The sequence below is a fragment of the Pseudorca crassidens genome, chromosome 13 (assembly GCF_039906515.1).
Source record: "Pseudorca crassidens isolate mPseCra1 chromosome 13, mPseCra1.hap1, whole genome shotgun sequence".
In the NCBI taxonomy this organism is placed as follows: Eukaryota; Metazoa; Chordata; class Mammalia; order Artiodactyla; family Delphinidae; genus Pseudorca; species Pseudorca crassidens.
The window spans coordinates 24,833,584-24,861,529 of NC_090308.1; the positions used below are offsets into that span (position 1 = coordinate 24,833,584).

At 38.2% G+C, this 27,946-nt stretch overlaps 1 long non-coding RNA gene across 3 annotated transcripts in view; it reads left to right on the forward strand.

Moving 5' to 3' along the window:
• The window catches only part of LOC137204495 (uncharacterized), a 52,732-nt gene extending 27,079 nt beyond the window's left edge, over nt 1-25,653 (forward strand). For 2 of the 3 annotated variants that reach the window (XR_010933661.1, XR_010933659.1), the window contains one exon: nt 24,989-25,653. This is a non-coding gene — a long non-coding RNA (uncharacterized lncRNA). Of the gene's footprint in view, nt 1-12,466; nt 12,499-24,988 lie in introns of those variants that run through there. The other variant, XR_010933660.1, reaches the window with a different exon arrangement.
• The last annotated feature ends 2,293 nt before the right edge of the window (nt 25,654-27,946 follow it).

Below are 27,946 nucleotides of genomic sequence, written 5' to 3' on the forward strand. Positions count from 1 at the left end.
ACATATACATATTCTTTTTCATACTCTTTTCCATTATGGTTTATTATAGGATATTGAATCTAATTCCCTGTACTATACAGCAGGACCTTGTTGTTTATCTATTTTATATATAGTAGTTTGTGTCTGTTAATCCCAAACTCCTAATTTATGCCTTCCCCCCACCCGCCTTCCCCTGTGGTAACCATAAGTTTATTTTCTATGTCTGTGAGTCTGTTTCTGTTTTGTACATAAGTTAATTTGTGTCATAGTTCAGATTCCACATATAAATGATATCATGCGGTGTTTGTCTTTCTCACTTTTTAAATTTAGCATGATAATCTCTAGGTCCATCCATGTTGCTGCAAATGGCATTATTTCATTCTTTTTTATGGCTGAGTGGTATTCCACTGTGTATATACCACATGGAGGCAGTTTTCAAAAATCCAGCTATATGAGTTTCTTTTATTCTTATTGATTTGTAAGAATTCTTTATGTGTTCTGAATCCAAGTACTTCATTGAATACATGCTCCAAGTCCTTGGCTTGCCTTTTAACTCTCTTAATGGTGTCTTTTGATGAACAGAAGTTCTTAATTTTAATGAAGTCCAATTTATCTATCTTTTCTTTTTTTAAAATAAATTTATTTATCTATTTATTTTTGGCTGTGTTGGGTCTTCGTTGCTCTGCGTGGGCTTTCTCTAGTTGCGGTGAGCGGGGGCTACTCTTCAGTGCGATGCACAGGCTTCTCATTGCGGTGGCTTCTCTTGTTGCGGAGCGCAGGCTCTAGTCACGTGGGCTTCAGTAGTTGTGGCACACGGTTCAGTAGTTGTGGCTCGTGGGCTCTAGAGCGAAGGCTCTGTAGTTGTGGTGCACAGGCTTAGTTGCTCCGTGGCATGTGGGATCTTCGCAGACAAGGAATCAAACCCGTGTCCCCTACATTGGCAGGCGGATTCTTAACCACTGCACCACCAGGGAAGTCCTATCTATCTTTTCTTATAGTTAGTGCTGTGTATGTTCTGTTTAACCTCAAGGTCATGAATATGTTCTCTATTTTCTTCTAAAAGCTTTATTATTTTTTTTTAATTTTTAAAATTTTTATTGGAGTATAGTTGTTTTACAATGTTGTTATTAGTTTCAAGTGTACAGCAAAGTGAATCAGTTATATATATACATATATCCACTCTTTTTTTTTGATTCATTTCCCGTATAGGTCATTAAAGAGTATTGGGTAGAGTTCCCTGCACTTAAAAGCTTTATTGTTTGTTTGTTTGTTTTTCGGTACGCGGACCTCTCACTGTTGTGGCCTCTCCCCTTGTGGAGCGCAGGCTCAGCGGCCATGGCTCACGGTCCCAGCTGCTCCGCGGCATGTGGGATCCTCCTGGACCGGGGCACGAACCTGTGTCCCCTGCATCGGCAGGCAGACTCCCAACCACTGCGCCACGAGGGAAGCCCAGCTTTATTGTTTTAATATTTACATTTAGGTCCATGATCTACCTAGAATTACTTTGGGGATATGGTGTGAAGTAGAGGTCAAAGTTCACTTTTTCCATATGGATATCCAGTGGATCCAGAACCAATTATGGAAAAGACACTGACATGGAAGACTTTTTATTTTTATAGTGGGCTTTGCGTTATAGTTGAATGACATGAATATGTTTTCTTTTATCAAGACTTCTAAAGCAGTTAACAGAAGCCAAACCATTCTATAATTCTTGTAATTACTATTGCCATCTATTCCAGTCCCAAATTACCACATAACCGCGCTATGCCTTCTACTGCCACCACATTACAGTCCAACATGGGCGATTGCAATTTGCGAAGCCATTGTTACCAGAGATTATAACCATCTCACATACTACCAACAATGGGGTTCTTTTTGCTGCATGACCAGTGGGTGATCCAGGTTTAGAATCCTGTCTTTTTTAAAAAATAAATTTATTTTTAAATTTATTTTTGGCTGCATTGGGTCTTCATTGCTGTGCGCGGGCTTTCTCTAGTTGTGGCGAGCGGGGGCTACTCTTTGTTGTGGTGCGTGGGCTTCTCATTGCGGTGGCTTCTCTTGTTGTGGAGCACGGGCTTTAGGCACGCAGGCTTCAGTAGTTGTGGCTTGTGGGCTCTAGAGTGCAGGCTCAGTAGTTGTGGCGCATCGGCTTAGTTGCTCTGCGGCATGTGGGATCTTCCCAGACTAGGGCTCGAACCTGTGTCCCTTGCACTGGCAGGAAGATTCTCAACCACTGTGCCGCCAGGGAAGCCCTAGAATTTTGTCTTGAGGGTTTTCTTTCTGTGGCTACTTCTGGTATCAACTTGTTTATTCTGGGTTTCTCCCAAAGCAGAACCTGGGTCTAGGGTTACATGCAAATAGTTTATTTGGGCTGTGATTCAAGGAAGCAGAAAGGAGGGACCAAGGAAATTGAACTAGGGAAGGAGAGGAAGGCAACACTGGGCTGCATTATTAGGAGACTGGTTGGTGCTTGTTCCTGCTGAGAACTTCTGCAGACCTCTGTCAAAGGGAGAAGATGAGAAGCATTTCCCCCAGCAGCTGGTTTGTGCTTCTGGGTGTGTTGTGTCAGTACCAATGAGCTACCACATTGTCCTATACCACTGGCCCAGAGAAACCATGCACAGGAAACAGGAGTGTGTGGTCCACTCTCGAGGAGAGATGCTGTAAAAGAAAGGGTGGAAGCCTGTGTGAAATCAGTTGTATCACAATCAGATGTGAGAAAAGGAGATGTACACAAAAGGTTTCCAGTTCATGGGACCCAAGAGTAACAATGCAGCTGGTATCAAATGTATATGAAATCAAGTACTCGAAATCTCATTAGGTACTCTCTCCATATCTGCTTTTCTCTGTACCTCTCATTCATTTCCAGCTCCCGGCAGTATAGCTTTGTTTGATTCACAAATGCTGGGTGAGTGGGAAATGACCATCCATGTCTTTTGTGTTTATGTGTTCCCTATTCAATATGGCAACCAGACAGAACCGCAAGTTCTTTATTACAAGTTCAAATTCCCTGAAATTCAATGTGAGCAGATATGACTTACATTATGTCTAAATAGAAGTGTTGATTATTGTTTTGTTTTTTGCCAACTCTCTGTATTCCCTCTACTATGAGAATGTTAAAGAAGAAACATATGGCAGAAGAATTGCCATCAACCCATGGCTGATAAACAATGTGAATGAGATATAATCTTTTATTGTCCAAGCCACTGTGATTTGGGGGTTGTTACTGCAGCTTACCTAGTAAAAGTTGACCAATCCACATGCCATGGTGACTGCTGACAATCGTGTTTTGACTGCAGTTATCAGCTGGGTATATCTGACTCAGATATCTTTTATAATTACCTGAAGTTCTTTAACTCAGGAATTTTTATAAATAAAGCAAAAAGATTAATTAGAGTTACTGGGACCTCACTGTGAACATGTACCACATAAATTTTACTCAGCAGTTATCTTAAATATACTCAAGATATTAAGCTCTTTAGGTTATAAGTAAAAGGGACATCTTTCGGCAGAGTTTAGTAATGGTGATTATTATAAAAATATAATTGGCAAAAAGAGAGAGAGAATCTCAAAGGAACTTAAGACCGCTAGATATCTTCAGAATCTGGAACATGTCCAAGACAGCACAGGGATAGTTATGTATGGTCACACAGGGTTATGAGTGCCCTGGTATTAATATGACTCTAATAATCTTGATCTCTGCTTCTCTTGCTGTCTTTTTGCGTCTCTTTCTGCTACCACCTGGCTTCCTCACAGTCTATTTTATGCACCTTCTCTTCCTCATAGCTTTTTCTATATCCATAGTTTCTGAATTTTAGTGCCTGCAGCTTGCTTATAAGTTTGGTTTGCCCTTGGTTCCTTCTAGGACATCACTGAAACTTCAACTACCAATATTAGTTGCCTCATCTATATTCTCCCATCTATATTCAAATTCCTGATTTTATTTGACCCAGCTGTAGTGGGCTGAATAGCATCCTCCCAAATTCATGTCCACTCAGAACCTCAGAATGTGACCTTATTTGGAATAAGGGGTTTTGCAGATGTAATTAAGGCATGGATATCAAGATGAGACCATCCTAGAATAAGGTGAACCCTAAATCCAATCATGAGTGTCCTTATGAGAGACAAAGAAGGATAAGAAATAGAGTCACAGAGAGGGTAAAGGCCATGTGAAGACGGAGGCAGAGATTAGAGGGTAGCCCAAAGTGGAAAGAATGCCAAGAATCGTCAGCCACGTGAAGCCAGGAGAGAGGCATGGAATGGATTCTCCCTTGGAGCCTCCAGAAGGAACCAACCCTGCCAACACCTTGGTTTCAGACTTCTGGCCTCTAGAATTGTGAGAGAATACATTTCTGTTTTAAGTCATCCAGTTGGCAGTAATTTGTTATGGCAATTACAGGAAGCTAATACCCCAGTTCATCTCTGAGGGCTTTTGATAGCCCTAGGCCATTGGCTGGGCTGTGGATTGGCCACCCCTGGGTGAAGTGCTGAGAGCAGGGTCATCAGTAGGGCTGTGAAAAGGGTGACTTCCTTTGAAATGACACTGGACATAGGAGACATGTAACTGGCATGTCTAAAACAATTTAATGCTTGGCCGCCAAGCATCTGTACTCTTCTTCCCTGATGGACAAAATGTCTCAGTTGATGTGATTCAGCTCCCCCACTCAGCACTGCCTATGTCCAATCAGACAAGTCTGGAGGTGATGTCACAGGAGCATTTCAGAATTTACTTGTCATTATCAGAATCCTCATTTTCTGGGCAATGTCCATTTCAATGTCCTCTATTCAACTGAAATCCCGATTGGTATTACGCTGTTGCTATTCAGAATCCTATAAATGAAACTAAAGTTCTCAAATTTGAGCCTGATCTACTTTAAAAGGGCATATACAGCTGAAAACCCTCAGTCTTGACTTCAGTCATTTAAACAATAATGCCACCTTCCAATGTATTAAAATAAAGCTATGGGTATAAACCTGTAGAGCAAGAGTTGGCAAAATTTTTCTTAAAGACTAAGATAGTAAGTATTTTAGGGTTTGTGGGCCATATCATTTCTATCCTGACTATTGTAGGATGAAGATAGCTGTAGACAGTACCTAAAATGAATGAGTGTGGTGTCTTCCAATATTTGGGGACAACGAAATTTGAACCTCATATAATTTTCACGTCATGAAGTCTTCTTCTTTTGATTTTTTTTCCTCCAACTATTTAAAAATGTAGAAGCCATCTTTGCCAGTGGCCGTATGAAAGCAGGCAATGGGACATACTTGGCACATGGGCCGTACATAGTTTGCCAACTCCTGCTATAGAACTTTGGGCTCTTTGTCTACCCAAAGTCACCCCTTATTTTGCTAATGGGATCCTAATTTCATTTGGGGAACCTATTTCGCACCTCCACTTCTCATTGAAAACTATCTGTCTGCTTCACGTTGTGCTACAGGAGCTATGGCCTTGGGTATAGTGACTGGTTCGACCAGAGTGCATACTGCAGTTGTATGGGGTCTACTTTCTCTTTGCACAGAAACTTGTAGCAATAAGGACATGATTGTAAGCCTGGAGATGCCAGAGGCTACCACATGAATCTTAAGAATGAAGCTGACACAGCAGAAGGCTGAGCCAAGAAACTTAAGAGAAACTGAATTTTGATTACATTTTTGGAGCCCCTGGATCAAGCTACTCATGACACTAAACAACCCCAAGGCTACATGAATAAATAAATTTTTCCTTCCTATTTAAGTGAGTTTGGGTTCTCTGTCACAACAACAGGATACTAACCGAGGCAAAATCTTTCACCTTGACATTTATTAGAACTACAAAACAAAAACAAAATTTCAAACTAGATGCCAACTTAATTACCAAACCAGAAAAGTTCACGTCAACAATGCTATAGACGTCGTTTTACTGAAACTAAATTTCTCTTCCCAATGTGAATATGGCCTCGGCTAATATGTTGTGGGTTGTTTGGAGTTTTGCGTGCCTTTGTGTCCTACACAGAAGGTGTGTGCTCTGCAATGAATCATTTCTTCACTGCTTTTCTCTGTTTGAACTATTGCAAAACTTTCATTCACAGAGCCTGCTGTGACAGCATTCAGTCTCGTCTTGGTACAGATGTACAATTTACACAATAAGTCAGCCACTTTACTTTCCTCTTTTGCTAAGACAAAGAAGAACATCATTGTGCTTGCCTTGCAAATTATATTGATATCAAATTAAACTTTCATTTTATTAAATTACTTAAGCCAAAATCTTTGATCTGTGAAAATATTTTTCAACCATGAATGGAAAATAAAGCTTTGTGATTTTAACAAGAAACAAATTCAGCTGTGGTGATTGTGTCAGCCATTGGGGCATGCCAGCTGTTGGTAATTAAGCAAGCCTGTGATGTCTAGACCTGCTTCATTTGTTTGTGGCCCTTTTTCTGTACCTTCCATTGATTCCCACTTGTGTCCCATGATTCCCTTCATTGGTATGGTCTATTACTTCTGTTAGGGGTTTTAAACTAATTGCACAGTTTGTTAGAGTCTCTTTGTCTACAATTGCATGAAGTCCTTGTATTACTTTTCAGTTGGAATACTATAATCTGTACTTGTGCTACTTGTTTTAACCAGGGATGGTCTATTATTCCTCCAAAAATCCTGCAAAGATCTCAAAAACACTGTGGCTTATAACAGGAAGCATTTCTATTTTTGCTCACAGGCCTGCAGGTTAGCAGGGGTAGCTCTGCTTTAGGCTGCAGGTTGGCTTGTCTTGGCTCTTGGCTTTAGGTCAAGTGTAGGACTGCCTGCGTATCTTACTCTGGGGCCCATACTGATGGGCAGCAGCTAGCTGGTGCATGCCTCTTCATGGCAATCACGGAGTGCTAAAGACTGAGTCAAAGAAGGCAAGGACATTTAGGTCCTTTGTGCACGTCATGTTCACTGACATCCCATTGACCAGAGCAAGTTACATGGTGCAACATCAGTGAAGTAAGGAAATACACCCATCCACTCTAGTGTGCTGTAGGTTTATATGGCTGAAGGATGGAGGGAAGAATTGTGAACAGTAATCCAGTCTAGTACATATGGCTTCACTTTGTATGAACTCTGTCTCTGCTCCTCCAACCCTCTGATCTCAATTTCTATTGCTAATATGCCCTGTGGGAGTGAGAGGGCTTTCTATAGCTATTTTGGATTTTAAAGGAAGAGAATAGTTTCCAGATAGCTTAATGGCTATAAATCCAGTAGCTGTTACAGCTGAGTTTCCATTTTGGCTCAACCTTCTGGCTTCTTTGTTGATTTATTTTTATGATAAAATTAATATTTTAAAATATATTAAGATTTAATTTTGTGTTTTAATGCAGTAAAAAAATGTATATGATTCTATTTTTTTGATGTATCCTTAAATATACAATGTAACTAGTAAGACAATAAGGGGTCTTATTCACAGCCAGGTTTGTAGGACCTAGCATAGTGCTGGGCATATAAAGTATGCTTGATAAATATTTGTTACTTGAAGTACATTGCTTTCTTACTAATTGTTACTGATCACTAGGTAGTAACTTGTACATGAATAGACATTTTCTTTTTTAATGTGTATATAATTAATACCCTCCAACTTCATCCATCTGTTAACTGTACCAAAAAGGTGTTTATGGGCTTCCCTGGTGGCGCAGTGGTTGAGAGTCCACCTGCCGATGCAGGGGACACGGGTTCGTGCCCCGGTCCGAGAAGATCCCACATGCCGCGGAGCAGCTGGGCCTGTGAGCCATGGCCGCTGAGCCTGCGCGTCCGGAGCCTGTGCTCCGCAACGGGAGAGGCCACAACAGTGAGAGGCCCGCGTACCGCAAAAAAAAAAAAAAAAAAAAAAAAAAGTGTTTATAATGTTCTATGTAGAAAGGTGATAAGTTCGTGTTTGCTCTTTTCAGGACTAGTACAAATTGTTGGTTGTGGTTTTTCTCAGGTTTGTTTTAAAAATTATTTACATACCCCTTTGATTTGCTAAGAGTCCTTAGAAGAATATCTAAATGGATATTTAGAAATATGTACCAATACAGGGCAAAATCTACTAATTTTTAAGTGTATAAATATCAGCCAGTGAAAATACCATTTTAAATTGCTTTAAAAAAGCATTTAAAATTAAAACTGGGTATGATATAAAAGGATCATAATGCATGAGAAAGGTAGTAAAAAGAATAAGTGCTCCTTGAAAGATTATTTCCTCTTAGAAGGAAGTAAATTAATTCCTGGAGTTGATTTTATGAAAACTGAACGCATCGTAAAACAAAATGAACTTTACTGAAAGACAGTTTGCTTTTTATAGTAGGTCATCCACTTAAGAGAAGAGCAAGACCAAAGTAACTAAATGCCTTCTTGGGTTTTTTTTCCCAATGATTCTGAGAGTTCAGGCTATTTCCTTTGCTTTTTTACAGGAAACATTTATTATAGCTTAAACATGCACTAATGTCTCTAGTTATAATCATCTTGCCAGATATACTTAAGGCATAAAGAAAGGAAGGAAACTAATATTCATGAAGTGTCTACTATATGTCTGGTAAGGTGCTTGAAGCAAAGACTTGTTGAGATGAGAAATATTCTTGTTTCAGAAAAGAGGAAACTAGGTTCAGAAGTTTAAATGCCAGGGTTTTTTGACTCCAAAGTCATGTTCTTTGGCACGAGCTAAAACCGGAGAAAACTGTCCATTTGATAGTGTAGTAAACTGGCATGAACTCCACTTGCAAGTTCAGTAATTGCAGTTTAGTAAAACCAAGTTTTATTTAGAGATAAACAAACAAGTTTGTACATATGTTTTGCAATAGACAAATCACAGTGGTTCAAAGTCTGACAGTGGGTATTCCCCAGGGCCACATAAGAGGCCCCAAGGAATGGTTCAAATGTGAATCTACCCACTGGACGCTCCCCAGTCTTGGGCTTGAGTTGACACGTTGATTCCTCCTGGCTGCAATTTCTGCTTGAGGTTGTCCCTGCTGTGTCTGCAGTGCTGACCTTACCCCTCAGCTCCAAATCCACTTCTTCTGGTGGTGCCTTGTTTTCCTCGTGCTTCTAGACTCACTTTCCTACTCTGGTGAAGCCTCCAGACACTCTATTTTGACATTTCTTGATTTAGAAGAAGCCTTCCAAATTCCTTCTAATTCTGGCAGGAGATATCTCTTTCATCAAATACTTTTCCCAAATTAAAGGATTCTTTCCTTGATTATCAATTATCAACATTTATCTAGTGTTTGTGGTCTTTACAATCTGCTACTAATCTTTCCATCCTGTCCTCAAAGAATTTGTAATCTACTGAAGGAGAAAAACTGTTTACATAAAAATAAAAGCTGCCAAGTGAGAGCTATGGGTAAGAATAGTAAGCATTTCAAGACTTCCTAGGAGGGAAGGATGAACCTGGACTGTGGTTCTTAGGGAGCTGAGACTAGAGCTGGCCTTAAAGGGGCTGGTTGGCCAGAGGTCCTTCACCCCCCAGTCTAATATCAGGCTCTGGCTGGCATTAAAGGTCACATCAAAGACGGGAGGAACACAATGGGGCTGCCATTCTGGAGGAACAAAGGCATCCACATACTCTTTCTCCTGTACTGAGTCAACTTCCCTCTCCCCCTGCAGAACTTTAAGGGGGTTTGCTTTCTTCCCGGTCCGTGACTTCACTCAAAGAGCTCCGTGCTTATGAGAAAAGCTGGTCTGGTTCTGCTCTGGGCCTAAGGGGAAGACATATTTGTGGTTTCTATCTTGTCTGGCCCAACTCACAGAGTACGAGATAAATCTCAGGCAGAAACTCTAGTCAGAGGAGTAGCTAGTATGCATTTCCCTCGAAAGAGCTGTGTCCTATTTCTCTGGAGTCCTATGCAATGATGAGACAGGATAGCAATAAAAACTGGCTAAGGGCTTAGATTTGGGAATAAAAAAATATTTTCCTTAAAATAGCTGTTCTAAATATAGCAGTAAGAGTTGGGAGAGGTCTAGAAGACTTCAACAGAGCTAAAGGTAGAATTTGGAAAAATATCTGATTATTATTCCACTTCTCCAGAAGTTGACAGGACTAGGTGCTCAGGATACCTGAGATCAGAGGTTTTCTGTGCTTCTAGGTTCTTCACACATGTTCATAATACCTGGTTGAGGTGGTAGCTCCATTATAAAAGACTAGAGAAGTTAACTTGCCCACGTTTGTGAAACTATTAAGTGACTGATGAAGCACTTGATGGGATGTGAATATAGGTTCATGGATTGAACTCGTTTTTAATTAATGTAATTGAAGAATTAGCAACCTGAGAATCAAATGAATAGTTCCAGACTGCTCCACTGCTCTAATTCACTAGCTCAGCTAAATTTTAATGTGTATGAGGATGCTGATGAATTAATGTTACCTCTCCCAAGTAATATATTTGCATTTGTAACTGGTATTAGGATATATCTTAACCCAATTATTGTTTTTTTTTAAAGCAATATAAACTTGCTGCAAATGAAAACTTACTCCAAATCCCCTTAAATAGAAGTGCGTAAAGCACGGCAGTTCTGGCTCAAATGTGAGATGGTGTAGGGAGTGGGTGGTGGACTTGCAAAATCTTTTTTTCCTCCATTTATTTTTTTCCCTCCAGGTTGCCCCTGACTGACTCCAATGGAACTCTCTGCTCTAAATTATACATATGATGACCAATCCCAAACTTAATCCCAGGGGAATGAGAACTCTAATCTGGTAGGTCTCCAGAGGTCTTCGAGTGTTCACCCTACAGGTGGACACTGAGACTTTCATGGCAGCTATACCTTGCCTATAGCTCCTAAGTCTCTTTCCTTTTGAGGAGATTGACCTAATCTAGATAGCAGAAATTTTCTCCAGTTTAATTATGTCATTTTGATTACAAAAATTAGACAAATAACCAAGAGCTCTCTCCAAAATTCACATCATCTCATGGGTAGAGGCTTGGGGAAGGGAGTGGTCAAGCTCTGTTTTGTAACTCTATCTGGTTCTGAGAGTTGCCCCAATTTACTTACTTCACCTACCCCACTGCAGCCCCAGAATGAAAAACGTAATGTAATTATGTTGTGATATTTCAACTTAATAGTGAAGAATATTTTTAATTTCTTTAGGAGACTATAGCTGCAAAGACTGATTGTATTGTATATTCACAGGCCATAATTTCACTGATATTCTCTTTATATATTAATTCTCCATGAAAATGAAAATCTTTTAAATGTTAACTTTTTTTTTCCACTAAGTTGATTCTGCTAATAAGCTCAGGAATGCAAAATTCACATTGCACATCATGTAAATCAAGTTTTTTAGGCATTCCTAGTGCAGTTTGATAAAACACCTTTCTTAGGTTCTTTATAGTCTCAGGAAAAATAAGTTATAATGTCAGAGGGTAATCTGTTTTCCTTGGTGTATTACTTTTATCAGGTGTAAATGTGTTTGCCTGCAAGCAACTGAAAATGCAGGAAAGAGAGGCTTAAACATGTAAGAGATGTACTTGCCTCAAGCAACGAGATATCTGGGGGCAAGCTTCCAGAGTGGGGATGATGCCTTAGCAATGCCTTCATGTGGCTCTCATTTTCATGGTTGAAAGATAGCTTCAATTCAGGCATCATGTTAGTTACAAGTGGGAAGAAGGAGGAAGAAGGAAGGGCAAAGTGTAAAGGAAGTTGCCAGTCCAGTCTTTAAAAAAACTTTTTTGTAAACCTCAGGCAGAGACTTTTGTTTACACTGCATTGACCAGAACTGGATCACAGGGCCACCCAACTTCTATTGACCGAGTATAGGAAAGCAAGTCTCTCTTTACAACCTGCATCCTAGTAGAGAAGGCTGGATGGAAAGCTGGTGAAATGGGTGGTCAGGGAGCCAGCTTACAATATCTGCCACCACTGACTGGGATTTTTCTCTCACTGATTCCTTGTCAAGTGGAATTATTTTAAGCAAACAAAAAGTTTTCAGTTCAGAAGTTCTAGTTGAAGAATGCAAAGTCCTCACCACTTATTTCCTCTTTTAAATGATAGATTTGGGCTGTCTTGTCTCTAAATAGCTACTTATTGTAGCTTGTGTTTTGAGAGCAGCATATCTAAGATCAAATGACAAAATGAAGGGAAACATCTTGTGACCTTTTGGTTTTAGTCATTTGGGATGTATTTCTTGCCAGGAGAGACAGTTCAGTATTTTTAAATATTCTGGTGTTTATTTGTTCAAGACCAAGACAGAACCATCATGAATAATGAAGATACGAAAAAAGAGCCAAACAATGAGATATACAAATGAACAAGAAATTCATTTGAGTCTGTTGAACTAAGACAGTTCCAGTTAAAGAACTGTATTATCTTTTTCTTTGGAGGCAAAAAAAATTGTTAATTTCCATGGGTAAAATTTCACACTGTAGTTCTTAAACTCTGCTAAAGACATCTAAACATTGTTTATTGATCATAAAAATATCTAATTTGAATAGCCGATCTTATTGTAATTCTAATCATTAGATTATTGCAACTCAGACTAAAAAATGTTTCTTTTTACAATTAGAATAAAACACTCATTAGAGGGCTTCCCTGGTGGCACAGTGGTTTAGAGTCCGCCTGCCAATGCAGGGGACACGGGTTCGAGCCCTGGTCCGGGAAGATCCCACATGCCGCAGAGCAACTAAGCCCGTGCACCACAACTGTTGAGCCTGTGCTTTAGAGCCCGAGAGCCACAACTACTGAGCCCGCGCGCCGAAACTACTGAAGCTCGAGTGCCTAGAGCCCGTGCTCCGCAACAAGAGAAGCCACCGCAATGAGAAGCCCGTGCACCACAATGAAGAGTAGCCCCCGCTCGCCGCAACTAGAGAAAGCCCGCGCGCAACAACGAAGATCCCACGCAGCCAAAAAAAAAAAAAAAATACTCATTAGAGAAACTTTGTAAAAGGAGAGAATACTTCATACATCCACTATTGTAAACACTTAACATTTTGATAATATTTCTGTTTATAAATAGGAAATAATAATAGCCAATGTTAATTTAATATATACTCTAGGTTAATAATTTCAGATGCATTGTGTAACTTAATCCTCTCAAAAACTCTAGGAGCTGGATACAGTTTTATCCCTGTGTTTACAGATGAAGATAGTGGTGGTTAAACAACTTGTTCAAAGTCATATGGTTGGTAAGTAACACAGCTGGAATGTCAGTTCAGAAAATCTTTGGAACCTCAAAATGCTCAAGACCTGAATGGGCCTTGTTGGGTATCTAGGAGGCTGGAACAGACAGACTTGAGGACTTGCCATTGCTTTTGTGTCTTTGTAACATGTGATTCAAGATTCTGATTTCCAGGGAAGATGGCTGAGCTGTCCATCAGTAGCCTAGATCTGAGAGCCGCCTTGGTTCTTGTTCTTCGTGAGGACTGAAGTTTCATGGATCCTTAGATTCTGTGAGCCTCTCCCTGGTGTTCAATAAATTTTCCCCTTCATTTCCAGAGTATTTCTGATGCTTCCTATCAAAGAACACTGATACAATAGGTTTTGTGACTTAAGTAGAAAATCTAAACGTTTTCCCATGGGAAAATGCAGTTTCCAACAAGAAACCCGTAGGTGAACGTCTTAAAAACAATCCATTAGAAACTTGGATATTCTATTCATAAATATAAAACATATTATGTTCCTTATATCCTATCCTAATTGACCTTTTAAAAAAATTATCTTTCGCAGTACTATTTGTTCATTTTATTATTGGAAGTTATGTACATAGGGGCCTCATATATTGACCCTAAAATTGTGTAGCTTCAGACATTTCCATTTGGTAGGGACCTTACCTGTTTTACATGATAGCTAATATACTATTTATGCTTAGTAAAAATTATTCATACTCTCTTATTTGTTTTAGTTAAACAAGTTATAGTGAACTTACTCATTTGTAAAACTTCAAACAAAATAGGCAAACTGGTAAATACTTTTAAACAAAACTGGAATTATTAAATAAACCTAAACTAAAAGGCTCCTTTTAATTCCTCCCAATCTCCATCCCTTCGCTAGAGGTGAGTTCAATTATCAGTTGGCAGTGAAACTTCCAGTTCTCTTCTATACATTTACCTACATGCATGTCCACATATAGAAATGTAGAGGTTTGCTCTGTACATTTTATGTTTTAAAACTGCAATGTGCTAAAGAATGCCAGTTGCTCGTGTCACACAACAGCTTGTCTCTGAGCTCTTTTCCGTGTCAGTACATTATGGATCCATCTTATTCTTCTAAGCTGCTACCAGGTATTCCATGATGTGGATCTACAATGGATTGTTTAATATTCTTCTGATGGACAATTTAGTTGTTTGTAATTGTTGATTATTACAGTGAAGTTGTGGTGAATATCCTTATACATTTCTCCTTGTGCATATGTGCCCATATTTCTCTAGGATAGATACCTAGCAGTCGATTTCTTGAGTTGAAATATGTGCACTTTAAAAATTTTTTAATTAATTAATTAATTTATTTATTTTTGGCTGTATTGGGTCTTCATTGCTGTGCGCGGGCTTTCTCTAATTGCGGTGAATGCGGGCTCCTCGTTGCAGTGCTCGGGCTTCTCATTGCGGTGGCTTCTCTTGTTGCGGAGCACAGGCTCTAGGAGCACGGGCTTCAGTAGTTGTGGCACACGGGCTCAGTAGTTGTGGCGCACGGGCTTAGCTGCTCCACAGCATGCGGGATCTTCCCGGACCAGGGCTTGAACCCATGTCCCCTGCATTGGCAGGTGGATTCTTAACCACTGCGCCACCAGGGAAGTCCCTAAAATTTTTGATAGGTAGTAAAATATGAACTCATAGCCAAGTACGTGGCTGTATACCATCAGTTCCTTGTGATCACACTGAATCTTTTGTTTATTGACAGTTATTCTTACAGAACATCATTCTTACGTTCCTTTTTCCGATTCCTCTCTCTCATACTTCCATTCCTCTAAATGACTCATATTAAAGATGCATTTTTGGTTGCAAGGAATAAGAAACTTACTCAAACCCGCTTAGACAGAAAGGGTAACTTATTGACTCATGTAACCAAACTGTGGGGAAGACCCCAGTCTCACTGTATCTCAGGGCAATGGGCATTTGAGGCCAGAACACTGCCAGGATGCATTTTGCTTCTCAGTTTGTTTTTTTTTAATTAATTAATTAATTTTTGGCTGCGTTGGGTCTTCGTTGCTGTGCGTGGGCTTTCTCTAGTTGCGGCAAGTGGGGGCTACTCTTCGTTGTGGTGTGCGGCTTCTCATTGTGGTGGCTTCTCTTGTTGCAGAGCACGGCCTCTAGGCGCATGGGCTTCGGTAGTTGTGACATGTGGGCTCAGTAGTTGTGGCACACGGGCTTCGTTGCTCCGTGGCATGTGGGATCCTCCCGGACCAGGGCTTGAACCCCGTGTCCCCTGCATTGGCAGGCAGATTCTTAACCACTGCGCCACCAGGGAAGTCCCTTTGCTTCTCAGTTTCACTCCTCTTCTACAGGGCAACTTCTTTCTTTGAAAGTTCTTTATATTCAGATAAAGTCCTTTATTAGATATGTGCTTTGCAAATATTTTCTCCCATCCATGGCTTGTCTTTTAATTCTCTTAATGGTATCCTTCAAAGAGCAGAAGTTTAAATTTTAAGTCCAATTTATTAATATTTTTCTTCTATGAGTTGTGATTTTAGTGTTATATAACACTAAAGAAATCTTTGCCTCACCCAAGGTCAGAAAGATTTTGTCCTGTTATCTTCTGAAAGCTTTGTAGTTTTAGGTTTTACATTTAGGCCAATGATCAATTTAGAGTTAATTTTTGTATACGGTGCAAGGTATGGATGGAAGTTTATTATTATTATTATTATTGTATGTGGATATCTGATTATTCCAGGTGGTTATTCCAACCATTTGTTGAAGACAATCCTTTCTTCACTAAATTGCCTTTGCATCTTTGTTGAAAAGCAGTTGTCCATTTATGTGTGGGTCTATTTCTGTACTCTCTATTATGTTCTATTGCTTTATTTGTCTATACTTCAGTACTACACTGTCTTGAATATTGTACCTTTATAGTAAGTATTGAAATCAGGTAGAGTTAGCCCTCTAACTTTGTTCTATTTTTTTTAAATTGTTTTGGCTATGTCAAGTCGTTTGCATTTCCATATGAATTTTAGAATCAATTTGTCAATTACTGTAAAAATGCCTGCTGGGATTTTATTATAAGTAGATTTTTAAAAATTGAGATAAAATTCATATCACATAAAATGAACTATTTTAGCCATTCTAAAGTGTATAAGTTGTGCAACCATCACCACTATTTAATTCCAGAACTTTTCTATCACCTCCAAAAGAAAGCTTGTATCCATTAGCAATCACTCCCGGTTACTCTCCCACCAGCGCCTAGTAACCACTAATCTGTTTTCTGTTTCTGTGGATTTGCCTCTTAGGGACATTTCATGTAAATGAAATCATACAATATTTTGCCTTTTTGTGTCTATCTTCTTTCATTTAGTATAATGTGCACAAGAGTCATTCATGTCGTAGCATGTATCACTTGCTGGAATTTTGATTGGGACTGCATTGAATTCATAACTCAATTTTTGGAGAATTGGCATCTTAACAATGTAAAGTGTTCTGACCCATGATGAGATATCTCTCCATTTATTTAGGTCTCCTTTAACTTCTCTCAGCAGTGTTTTGTAGGGTTTTTGTTTGTTTTTTAACAGATTGGTTTTAAGCAAATCTTTTTACTGTCCTGATACTTTTGGTTCTATTTTTACAGAGACCTACTTAACTAGATTATTATTTTTTTGTCTAGTGCTTTTTAAAAAATATGTATTTATTGGTGTATCTTTTTAAAAGTTGAAGTATAGCTGCCGTACAATATTATATAAATTACAGATGTACAATATAGTGATTTTAGTATAGAAGTCTTGCACGTATTTTGTCAGATATATCCCAAAGTATTTTATACGTTTTTGGCACTGTTGTAAATTTTTTTTTTTAATTTCAATATCCAATTGATCATTGCCAATATACAGAAATACAATTGACTTATGTATATGAATTTCATTGATATTCTCTATTGTTTTCATGTTTTCTATTTCTTTCTTTCCTCTGTGACCTTAATTACTTCCTTTCTTCTGCTTACTCTGGTTTTCATTTGTTTTCTTTTTTCTAATTCCTTAAGGTGGAAGCTGGATCGGTGATTTGGTACCTTTTCTTTTTTCTAATGTAAGCGTTTAGTGCTATAAGTTTCCCACTAAATTGTGTTTTAATTTTCATTCAATTTCAAATACTTTCAAGTTTCCCTTTTGATTTCTTCTTTGACTTATGGATTATTTAAAAGTATGTTATTTTTATTCCAAATATTTGAGGATTTTCCAGAAATCTTTCTGCTATTTATTTCTAATTTAATTCTATTGTGGTCAGAGAACATACTTTGTATGACTTGAATCCTTTAAAATTTATTGACACCTTTTTGTGGCCACAGATATGATTTGTTTAAGTAAATGCTCTATGTGCAACTGAAAAAAATTATGTTTTCTGCTGCTGTTGAAGAATTCTATAAATGTCAGTTAAATCAAATTGATAGTGCTGTCCCATTCTATATCTTCCTTAATTTTCTGTCTACTTGTATTATTAATTATTGAGAGAGGGAGTAGAAATCTCTGACTAAAACTGTAGATTTATCTATTTCTCCACATAGTTCTATCAGTTTTTGTTTCATGGTACTTTGAAACTCTGTTATTAAGAGCATAATCATTTATGATGGCATCATTTTATGATGAAAAAATGACCTTTTTTCCCCTCCCAATGTTTAAATGCTATTTGTGTCATACCTTTTAATTATGCATGTTATTAAGTCTATAATACACTGTTATGTTTGTTTAAACATTCAATTAGCATTTTAAAATATTTAAATGAGAGAAAAAAATCATACAATTTACCCACATAGCTACTATTTCCAGTGCTCTTTATTCCTTTTTTAGATCCATATTTCCATCTGGTATCTATTTTCTTTTGCCTGAATATTTTCTTTTGCTTTTAATATTTCTTAAAGCATGGGTCTGCTGGTGATGAATTCTTTCAGCATTTGTATGTCTCAATAAAATAGGAACTTTGTGGTTAAAATGATTTAGTCTTTGTTCTCAGGATTAGTTAATAATTTATTACGGGCTTGAATGTGGAGTATCTGTTTATTCATGTTGACATTTATATCTTTCAGCATAATAATGTCTTATTTTTAAATTGGAATTTTGTTTGTTTGTTTGTTTTACTGCCTACAATGGGGCAGGCTCTGTTGCTGGGTGAAAGGGCTGTCCCAGAGATAACACCAGCTTTGGGGCCTCATGGAGTCTCTCATCCAGCCATGGGATCTCACATTCAGTACATCCAGTTCCCAATCACCATTTTATTATAATTGTGCCTATATTGTCCCAAGATAAATTTTCCTTTTAAATCCTAGGAAAGCTTTATGAAATTATTTTCAGCTTTTCTCCATTCCCTTCTTGAAATTTGGAATTATTCAATTGCTATTTCAGTATGCATTTAAACTTCTTTGGAATCTTCAAGGTTAAAAGTTCTTGTACAAAGAACATCAGAAAAAGAGTAACAATGTCTAGTTTTCACAATTTTCTGGTGTGTTATAGTGACTGTGTAACATATTTGTTCTTATCTGAGTCATCAGTGGACAGCTTCCAGGTCTCTATGGAACTTTGTTTAGCAGATGGTTTGTTAATCTGACTATGTCAGAAATTCAGTCTAAAGGATTGATATAGCTCACTTAGTGACAATGATTAGTTTGCCAATTGCATTACTCAGTACTAGTCTAATAAATGAATGTAATTTGAAAATGCATACTGAGCAACATTTTTATCCAGTTTTCCCATGGTACCTATCAGAAGTAAATACATAGTTTTGTTTTACATTTGCTCAGCCGGTAAATATAATTGTTCGACATTTTATAGAAATATAAAAAGCATCAAAACTAAGCATGTTATAAACCTTTTAAAGGGATGTTCCATTAAAACTGGAAATTTTATTTTAAGAGTTCATGTTGTTGCTGGATCATTGGTGCCTATAGGTTAGCACGCAGGATGAGTCTTGACCTCAGATATAGAGGCCAGAGGGGAAATGCAAGATGGGGTAGAATGAGGCCTGGGTAAGAGCAACATATGGGGTTAAAGATGCAGAACAGTTCCAAATGGAAAAACGGAATGGGCTCTTCCGTGAAGCAGTGTGTTTCACTAGGTGTGTTCAGTGGAAGCTGGGCTATATGGACTGTCATAGGATATACATGTATTAAGGAAATGTGACTTCTAAGACCCCCCTCTTCATTTTAAGCTTCTTTTATTTTAGTAGTGCTATATATTATAGAAAAAGTTTATAAGTATCACAAATGCTCAACATCAGGGGACAGATTACACAAACTATGACTTATATGCATTTTAGAACATTTAGAACATGCATTTTAGAACATAAAGTTACAAGTGTACAGGCTGAGTCATTAATGACAAGCTCTACATAAATCATTTTTTAAAAAACAATCAAGACTGCAAGTTTATATTGATTATAGGCGTGTAAAATATGTTTATTACATATTATTTTAAAAGAATATGAAATAATAAAAATTAATGATGGAGTGTGTTGATTTTAAGTAACATCCTTTAGAGTCTTAGAAATTTTGTTATTAAAGAGAGTATGTATTTTGTTTAACAAAGTTTTATTTAGTGCCCAGGGATGAACTAAGGATTAACTGATCAATCCTTACAGCAACCCTAAGAATTATTATTATTATTATTACTATATGCTTTTAAGTTTAAAAAAAAAGCAAGGTGGAGAACAGAGAACAGTGTACAGAATGCTACTGCTCTTAAAGAGTACAGATAGAGATATGGCCTTGCATATGCATCAAACTTCTCTGGAAGAATAATTCTGTCTCTGTCTCTCTTTCACTTTCTCTCTCTCTGTCTCATACACACACACACACACACACACACACACACACACACACACACACACACACACACACACACCCCTGTCTCTGGAGAAGTGAACTGGGGTTCAAGATGGGTTCAATACATTTTTGTACTATGAAATTAAAAAAAAACATTTGCATCTATTATTTTAAAATACTATTAAAATAATTTGAGTCTATACTATATAAAAACAAAAAATAAAATATCTTTAGTTCTGAAGTTGAAGCCTAGGAAAAAGATGTAGCAAAACCAGAAGTCAGTGCTTGAGATGGGTTAAACTTCATACGTGAGTAATGCCATAAGGTTCAAATAATGATTGAAGGTCCACAAGAAGGAAACCAGCAGCTAGATAATGAAACAGAGATTAGGATAAAATGAGAAGTTTAGGTTAAATGAGAAGTCCTAAATCAGGAAGGAGAGCAATTTCTAGGCAAATGCTATATCAGAGGGTTATAGCCACTGGGTGATCAGACCTAAAGATGGTTAAGAAATTCACAACACAAAAAGAGCATCGTGTCAAAAGTCCTGGAAGTTGATATCTGTGGAGCAGTTGATTTACAAGCAGCAAACCTTTAGTCCTAAGACTGCTTCCTAATGGTGACCCAGGCACCTTTTTACTTTTCTTGTTGAGGCAAATGGCCAACCTCACTTGGCAGACACAGCTCTTACAGATGAGAGCAAGTCCCACAGCATGTTCACAGGGAAATATTTCTCTCCTTCTCACTCACCTTTCATCATCTGTCCACTCCCTGGATGTCCACTGAGCACCTACTATGCACCAATAACCTTTAATAGGCATAGACTACATTTCAAAATTTAGGGAAAAGAGCGCTGTTCTCTCTAAACTGTTTAATAAGCAGTCTGACTCTTGGTTTCTAGATAGGTATTGTAACTTAGTACCATCTGGCTTACTGTGTCATTTGTGGCCTAGCAAACGTCATAGGCTAATGTGTTAGTTTCCTGTTGCCACTGTAACAAAGTACCACTAACTTAGTGGCTTAAAACAACACAAATTTACTCTTCTTGCAGTTCTGGAGGTCATAAGTCCACAATCAGTTTCACTGTGCTAAGATCAGGGTGTACACAGGGCTACATTTTAAGGAAGCTCTAGGGGGGAGTCCATTCCCTTGCCTTTTTCTTCTTCTACCAGCTGCCCACATTCCTTGGCTTGTGGCTGCATCACTCTGACCTCTGCTTCTATCCTCACATCTTCTCTGACTCTCTTGCCTCCTTCTTTCCCTTTCAGGACCCTTGTGATTACATTGAGCCCACTCAGATACTCCAGGATAATCTCCCTCACCTAAAATCAAGTGATTATGAACTTCAGTCAAATCTACAAAATACCTTCACAGCACTACCTATTGTGTTTGATGGGATACCTAGGGAGATAGACTGGCCATAAGCTGATCACCACATTTACTTAATATTTTCTTTAAATATGCTCACTATTTAAATAAATTTACTGAAAGGAAAAGTTTGTTTTACTACATGATGAAAAACCCATATCACATTCCATAAATAGAAAATATATGAAAACAAATACTATGAAAATACTTGTTAACTTCCAGCTAGATACCACTGCCTGCCGAAGGCTGAGCCTGTGGTTTGGTCTCATTGTTTACAAAAGGACACCAGCAAGCGTTAGAGAGGTGTTGACAATTCAGCACCAAACTGAGCCTTTCTCCTTGATAGGAAAAGAAGGATTGAAAGACCTTCAAAAGAACATGACTTTCTCAATATTTAATGAAGCATCCGTGCACCAAGTAAAATCCTATCACAGATTGCCAGAGATTGTGTTTCAGACTCTGGGAAACATTGACATAAAGTTTTCAAATCCAAGCTCTTGAATCAGGCTGAATATAAATCCAGAGTCTCTCCTTCATGCATTAGCTATGCACCAAATCTATTTCCTTACCTGTAAAATGGCAGTACTACTAAAACCTGTTTGTAGTCCTGTTTGTAGTTATTTAAATGAGATAATGCCTGTACAGTCCTTGGCATAATGCCCAGTACATGGTAGGTAGGTGCCTCGAAAATACCAGTAACTTTTTAAAAATAAATTTATTTATTTTTGGCTGCGTTGGATCTTCGTTGCTGCGTGTGGTCTTTCTCTAGTTGCAGAGAGAGAGGGCTACTCTTCGCTGCGGTGGGCGAGCTTCTTATTGTGGTGGCTTCTCTTGTTGCAGAGCACAGGCTCTAGGTGCACAGGCTTCAGTAGCCGTGGCTCATGGGCTCTAGGGCGCGGGCTCAGTAGTTGTGATGCACCGGCTTAGTTGCTCCGTGGCATGTGGGATTTCCCAGGGCTCGAACCTGTGTCTCCTGCATTGGCAGGCGGATTCTTAACCACTGCGCCACCAGGGAAGCCCAGAAAAGATCAGTAACTTTTAAAGGAGAAGTCACTGTTGTAACTCCAGCATCAGGACACTTTCCAATATTGTCAGCTTTCTCCTTTGCCCCCGCCTACTCTCAAGTTGAGATACTTAGCCTTGACCTAACCTCTTCACTCTCAAGGTACAGAAACACATGACTGAATCTTTTATTTTGGCTGTGGAATCAGAACCACAATTCAGGTCTAAGTACCCTCTAAGGAAGCGGCGTGGAAGTTGATCCAGGTGTGGATCGTGGGCAAGGTCACCTGAGCAATTGATGGTCAGCAGTGGCTTGCCATCATCTTCATGGCACATTACCAACAGATATTTAGCGTGAGCACCTACTATGGGTAAAACTTACGAGAGCTTCGGGGCACTATGCTGGGTGGCCTTTGTGAGCTTGAGGCTGGATGTCTGCAACACACTTTGAGGAGCCATTTGGAAGCTACAGATCATGTGCAGTTGGGCCACTTGATGGTTGAGAAGCACAAGTGCTAAGGAATAAAATTATAAATTGCTCAGAATTGTATTCTACATTTCCCTTTGGCTACCTGTTTGTTTCTCAGTATAATTTGAGGTGTTGACTATGGCCCACAATAATCTAGGTGGTTTGGGGTACTGAGCTGTCTTATGAATTACCTTTCTCTCTAACTTCCTTGTGGTTAAGATTGGCAAGCATAGTTTAGGATTATAATTGCTGAATTTCAATGACAGAAAGAGTACTCTGTAATGAAAGATACTTATATGTCATAAACATCCTGATTTGATAAGACATTAGTTTTCCTTGCGAAAAGGTCATAATGGACATGCAATTTTTTATGTTCAGTTTTTTTTTTTCTTAAATGTAGTTTTTTCTAGAAGGGGAAATGTTGGGGGGACATATTATTTCAACTCTTTATGGGCATACATTTTAAAAAATCTGGGCATGTCTGTGAAATCTTAATTGTATACTGAATTATTGCCAAATTCTAGTTTATTAGGAAGTGTGAGTTACGGCTAAATTATTAATAGAAGTTAAAAGCTAATTATTTAAACTACAGTTGGACTTAGTTGAATATTAAAAAGGGCATTTCTTCAAATTGTATTTCCATATTACTTTAAAAACAGCCTAATATAAATGACCCAAATAGGCACACATTTTTTTCTGTCTTATGCAATTAAAATAGTATTTTATAGAAGAGAGCTGGTTTGCCGTAGTTACAGTCTTACTTTGAGAAAAATAGACTGCTAGGTCGTTTTCCATTGAGATGAGGCATAGATCCAGGCTTTACGCAGCCCAAAGCTTATGCAATTTTGGAGTCCCTCTTTGAGAAAAAAGAATACCAAATAATTGATTTTTGCAAACTTCACAAAAATATGTGGCCCTGTGAACACACTGGTAAGGTCTTCTCACAGGGCCAAGGAAAAATCAAGTGAGGAGCCCTGAGGCATTAGCCTTGTTACCTTCACAGTAAGTTCACCTCTGACTAAATATACATTATTGTGAAAATTTCTGAGAATGCTCCAGTTTCCCACATTCATGAAAAAGCTCTTTGGGTTTGATCCTTAGGGATGCATAATATTACAAATAATCTATTACCTACGTAAAATGGTGAATTATTCTGTTATTGACAGTGTTCCCTTATCATATCTGTTTATTGAAGCATAATACAATAATTTAAAATTTTACCATTTTGTATTTTTCAAAAGAAATAGGCAATAGCCCTTTCACAGGATGTGAGAAAAATGGAAACAAAGGAATATATATATATATATATATATATATATATATATATATATATGAAAGCATTTTTTTTTCTCTTGGTGTAGATTTTTTTCTGGAGACTTAATAAGTAAGAAAATTATACCTTGCTTGTATTTACATAATAACTTTCTCATTGAATGTTACATTAATATATTAGGCTTAAGTAGTGGTTGAAAGTGGGGGGGAAAAAAAGAGTAAAACAAGGAGCCTAAACTTAAAATAACTTCACAATGGAGAAAGAACAATTTTCCTGACCATGTTTCTTAGATCTCCATGATCAAAAAGAAGTGGACAATTTAGATATTTACTGCATGTAGGAAATAAAGCAATTTCTATAAATAATTCTAGAAAGAACTTTTTTTCAGAGCTTCTTGAAATAAGAATATTCTTAATTTTCCATTTTGACTATAGAAAATTGGTCTCTCAATTTTTTCTTGTCTCAGGTACATAGTTTTAATAGCCTAATATTTGGTCATGTTTTTCCCATTTCTGTTTTAAAATTTATTTTACTGAAGTATAGTTGATTTACAATGTTGTGTTAATTTCTACTCTGCAGCAAAGTGATTCAGTTATACATGTATACATTCTTTTTCATATTCTTTTCCATTATGGTTTATCACAGGTTATTGAGTATAGTTCCCTGTGCTATATAGTAGGACCTTGTTGTTTATCCATTCTGTATATAATAGTTGCATCTACTAACCCCAGACTCCCAATCCATCCCTCCTCCACCTCCCCTCCCCCTTGGCAGCCACAAGTCTGTTCTCTACGTCTATGAGTCTGTTTCGTAAATAAGTTCATTTGTGTCACATTTTAGATTCCATATATAAGTGATATCATAGGGTATTTGTCCTTCTCTTTCTGACTGACTTCACTTAGTATGATAATCTCTAGGTCCACCCATGTTGCTGCAAATGGCATTATTTTGTTCTTTTCTTATGGCTCAGTAGTATCCCATTGTATATATCTTCTTTATCCATTCATCTGCTGATGGACATTTAGGTTGTTTTCATCCCGTTTCTTCTTTTTGAAGATGAAGAATGAAATAAATGACCAGACGAGGGAGGAAGGAGAGGAAAGAGGCATAAAATTAGGATCCTCGACTGGAAATTGGAGAAGGGGAATAATATGAATTTACTGAAAAATATATTCATCTGACCCACTTCATCATCTTATGACACCACATTTGGAGCACGGACACTGGAAAAGAGAGAGGCCTACTCTGCGGATAAGACGATTTGTCACCTCCAGTGGAGCAGGACTTGCTCGGTCTGTCCAGTCTGGGCAGCAGGGTGGTCTCTGCAATTGCCAGGTGGGCTCACTTGGTTTAGGTACCTCCCCTTATGATAATGCATAAACTATTTTTGCAACCTTAGAACATTAAAAGTAATAAGAGGGAAGGTACAAACTTTCACATAAGCACTAGGGATGCGATGTACAACATGATAAATATAAATTAACTTTGCTGTACATTCTATATGAAAGTTGTTAAGAGAGTAAATCCTAAGAGTTTGCATCACAAGGCAAAAAATTTTTTTCTGTTTCTTTAAGTTGTATCTATATGACATGATGGATGTTTACTAAACTTATTGTGATAATCATTTCATGAGGTATGTAAGTCCAATCATTATGCTGTACACCTTAAACTTTAACGTGCTGTATGTCAATTATGTCTCAATAAAACTGGAAGAACACCTGGCAGTCCAGTGGTTAGGACTCTGTGCTTCCATTGCAGGGGGCCCAGGTTCGATCTCTGGTCAGGGAACTAAGATTCCCATGAGCTTCATGGTGTGCCACCCTCCCCTCCCCCCAAAAAAACTGGAAGAACAAAAATTTTTTTTAAATAAAAAAATAAAAATAGTAACAGGGGTTAATTGGGAATGATGGCACCCATATTAAATAACTAATACATAGTTAATTTAAATTTAATGCGCACCTCACCTTTATCAACCAAGGATTTGAGGCAGCTCACCAGGTACACACGTAAAAAAGTAAATATTCAATAAATAGAATTTTGTTTAAAGTATGGTCATGGAAAATAGAGTGGAAAGTTAATAAGTGTGGTGGTGGGATTGGGTGAAAATAGAACACATATATCCTGGCCCGGAGGGCACAGGTACTATAATAGGACAATAAATTTGTCATGAAGCTATGGGTCTACGGTCAGTTAAAATTTTTTTAATTAACCGCGGAGAAAAAACATACTCATTTCCTCTAGGAAGCAGTGCTTTTCCTAATATAGGTTTTAAAAGGAATTTCTCAAGTGAAGCTGTAGTAAACAATATTCATAGCAAACAAAAAATAATAGGTTTATAAGCTGTTTCTTGTATTGTCAGTTGATGAAGACCAGCTGAGTTATTTAAAAGCTGCTGGGTAAAAACAGCTCTGCAGGGAGTAATCCATACTATGGAAGGAACCTGATACTCTACTAAACAGTTCACCAAAGTATAAATATGAAAGCAGAAAGCTAAAAAAATACATAGTGTAATACTGGTACTTCCAGTCTCTTCTCAGTAAGATGTTGAAATTGGCTAAGAGAAATGTTTCTGCCTTGATTCTGATTCAGGTTTTCTTTTACCTTGTTTTTTGTAGAATTCATACATTATAGTCGAATAACTGTAAAGAAGTTATTTCTAACTGCTCTGGTTGAGATTTTAAAGGCTATTTATTTGCTGCATTTCATCTTCTATAGCTGTTTTCTCTCTTTGAGTCACAGTTCCTTCATTCCTTCTTGAGGTGGTTACTTGTAGAAGAATGGCAACGTGATTTCAGTAAGGTCTTTGATAGTCTCCCGTGATCTCCTTATAGACAAGACGGTGGAATATAATTTGGGTAGCAGATCTGTAGCCAGTTGGACATCTCTGTCACTCAAATGTTTACCAACAGATGGCTGTCGTTCTGGAGGGAGGGCTCTGTGGCGTGTTATAAGGAGTAGTCCAGGTATAAGAAACGCTAAGGGAGGAGCAGGTTGGTGTGGTGGAGTAGATGAGCTCAGTTTTGGATATTTCTGTGAGACTTTCAGGTTGAAATGTCCTTAGCAGTTGAGCAAATGGATTTGGAGGAGGGAAGGAGGAGGAGAAGAAAAGGAAGGAAAGGAAAGAAAGAAGGAAGAAAGAAAAATTGAGATCTAGTTAAATAACACACGTTTATTAAGTACCAACAAGCTATATACCAGGCAGTGGCTAAGCACTTTACAGGTTGTAACTCATGTGGGTATCACAGCAGCCATGTAAGGATTATCTTGCTATGATCTCTGCTTTACAGATGAGGAATGGAGATATGAGTGGTGAACTGCCTTTCCCAGAGCCACACAGCTGGGAAGTGGAAAGAGCTGAGCTGTGAGCTCTGGTGAAAAATGAAGAGCTGGGCATTTAAGCAATAAAGTCATAGGTGTAGCTCTGAGAGCCTCTATGAGCTGAGGTACAGTAGCTCCTCCAAGGTCAGTGTGTTGGCCTATAGAGGCTCAGAAAAATAAAAGCCATATTTCCTGCAAATGTGCATTTTTCACAGTGTGTTCATAGCTTTTAGCCCCTCAAATTAGGAAAATATAGAGTGAGTGAAAAAGGAGCATGGCAGAAACCTGGGAACAGCTTCAAGAAAGTGGAAATGGTCAAAAAATGGGAGATGCAGCATAGAGTCAAGGGCCAAAGCAAGCACGAGGTTGTGGGTGGCATCAGCAGAGCCATTTCACAGGAGGGATGGGTGGGAGAGAAGATTGCAGTGACTTGGTTTGTGGACCTGGAGACCTCAGATGCAGACTAGTCTAGAAGCTTGACTAGGAAGGGAAAGGGAAAGAAGGTGGGGCAGCTAATTATATAGAAAATCAGGATGAAGGGAAGGGTTTTTAATCTTTTAATGAGAGGCGTGAGTGTGTCTTAAATGCTCAAGTGGCAAGTGGGGATAGAGAGAGAGCAAAGATTCCAAAGAAGAGTGATTGTAGGAGCACGGTGTTGGAGATGC